This window comes from Aplysia californica, unplaced genomic scaffold, assembly GCF_000002075.1.
Source record: "Aplysia californica isolate F4 #8 unplaced genomic scaffold, AplCal3.0 scaffold00346, whole genome shotgun sequence".
In the NCBI taxonomy this organism is placed as follows: domain Eukaryota; kingdom Metazoa; phylum Mollusca; class Gastropoda; order Aplysiida; family Aplysiidae; genus Aplysia; species Aplysia californica.
The window spans coordinates 581,579-583,942 of NW_004797616.1; the positions used below are offsets into that span (position 1 = coordinate 581,579).

The 2,364-nt window shown below is 42.6% G+C and overlaps 1 protein-coding gene across 1 annotated transcript in view; it reads left to right on the top strand.

Moving 5' to 3' along the window:
• Nucleotides 1-2,364, top strand: part of LOC101859496 (receptor-type tyrosine-protein phosphatase alpha) — a gene marked incomplete in the record, with an annotated part of 114,619 nt that overhangs the window by 16,990 nt on the left and 95,265 nt on the right.

Below are 2,364 nucleotides of genomic sequence, written 5' to 3' on the forward strand. Positions count from 1 at the left end.
CACACACACACACACACACACACACAAACATACTTTGCTTTGCTTTTAAAAATGTGTTTGTTTGTTTACTTTATTTTTTGTTTGGGCTAACTGTTTTGGTTGAGGTCGGAGGTTGGGAGGATGCACACTCTCTCTATAATGTTTTGCTACTGCACCAGGGGAGCGCAGTACATTTTATGATATTTGGGTACTGCACGAGAACTTCTATGCAAAAGCGTATGTATGCGAAATGACAACAGAAGCTATTATTTCATTAACAAGTTAATTTCTTCCTCCGTCGTGCTTCTGTCACCTAAAGCACGGGGCTTTCTACTTCTTGCCTTGTCCCAGAAATGGCCAATTTATGTCCGTTAGAATTCCAAATTCTTACGCAAGCAAAAACAAAGTACAAATGTGTGGACTTGGGGGGAAATCATGCGCTCGTCAAAACTTTGAAATCGAAGAAATCGACATGTGCCTCTCTCTGGCGACTTTTTGTCGATTTTTTGTTTTTAGGTAGATGCCTTTTATGTCCACTCAAAAATACATTCCTGTTTTGATTTTACTGAAACGCTTTGAACAAATAAATGTGAATTTGCAGTTTCCATGAGCTCTACAATTTTGGAAGTCGCCAAAATTTGGTGGTGTATTTTCTCGCTAATTTCACCTCTGACACCAGGCGACCCCACCTCTTTCAATGGCAAATATTTCGACTTTTATTCGAGACAGATGAGTATTTTCGTTTCCATCAAAAGCATGGAAGATGAATAAACTTTAAGATTACACCAATTGCTCCATATGTTCTAAAATTGACGAGCACCTGATTCCACCGCGTCGGGACACAAGTAGGTTTTTGCTAACTCAGCATCTTGGCATGTGATGGAAAGCAGCAACTTCCTACTCCTAGGTAGAGTTTCAAAGGACCACACTGGCATCGAGTGACAAACGGGAGACGCTGTTATTTTGGCTTTGAAACCGTATCCTCAAAGAAGTGTCGTCTGATTGATTTGAAAACAGTCGACTGGTGTATTTAAATCCTCACCTTCAAGACAAAAATACGGAAAAAGTTCAACGTTGTTTTAAAAGAAGACACCAATACGATAACGGCTATTTAATGTTGGGGGAAAGTAAGGCAAACAGACAGAAACTTGAGAAGGATGGTAAAGAAGATGTTGTCAGTGACTGTCCGCTGCCCCCTGCCACTCGCCCAGAGACGTGTGGATTGCAAACTATTTTTGAAAGGTAGGTAGGAACGAAAACAACTCAGGCAGGAAGAGTGGCTAGAGGAAGAGTGCTATGTGTTGCACAAAGCTCCGAAAGGCAACGCCCAACTACTGGAAAAGCTTAGAAAAAAAGAAGCATGCGAAAGGGGGAAAAAAGAAACATAGAGTAAGAAGGAAGAGAGGGGGGGAGGAGAGAGAGATAGAGAGAGAAAGAGGGGGAGAGTCAGAGGTGAATACAGAGAGTGACGTCATCTGCAAAGACATGTTCAATTTATTTTTGGAATGTGAGTGTTTATTTTTGGGGGGGGGGGGGGGCTATACCCCCAAAATCAAAATTTGATGGCGACAGTGCGAAAAAAAGAATGAAGGGGGGGGGGGGGTCGAAATTTACTTTAACAGCACGTTTTATAATATCCTGCCTTCTTGCATAATTATCTTCGAGTTTGGCAAATCTTTAGTCCGTGAGTAGCAACGATAACCGTAGCGACGAAGATCGCATGCGGCAATATGAGAATAACCTATCATCATCCCTGTGATACCAGTATCTGTTGATTCAATATCCCAAATGAATGATCAGAATCAATACAAGTTCATATAGAAACGGAAATGCCACAGATGTCCTCTTGCCGATTATCGTCTAGTTATTCCTCTTTGAAATCTAGGTCAAGGGCTTTCATTACGCACTTCACCAGGTCACCGGAAAAGATTGTCTAGCCCCTGTCCATTGCGCATGTCCCTGCTGGACCATCTCCGTTTATCGCTCTGTTTATTCTTGGAGAATTCCCGGCATTTCCTTCCCTGCCTTAATTACGAACCGGCCGCTTCTGACGGCTCGATTCGCAAGGGTAGTGGTGGTGAATACCAAGCTCATCATTTGACTTTTCCCCCCAGTTCAATCACGCCATTTCTCACTTCCCCCTTATCTCTACTTTCCACTGTGCGTCGTATGTTATTTGTTTTTTCTGATTTTTTCAATTTTTAAATTCTTCTCCTCTGTCTGTCTGTCTGTCTGTCTGTCTATCTATCTGTCTACCTATCTGTCAGTTTAGATATTATGCTTCTCTCTCTTCCCCTCCCGCCATGTCTGCCTGCCTGTCTGTCTGCCTGTCTGTCTTTCTGCCTCTCTCTCTCTCTCTCTCTCTCTCTCTCTCTCTCTCTCTCT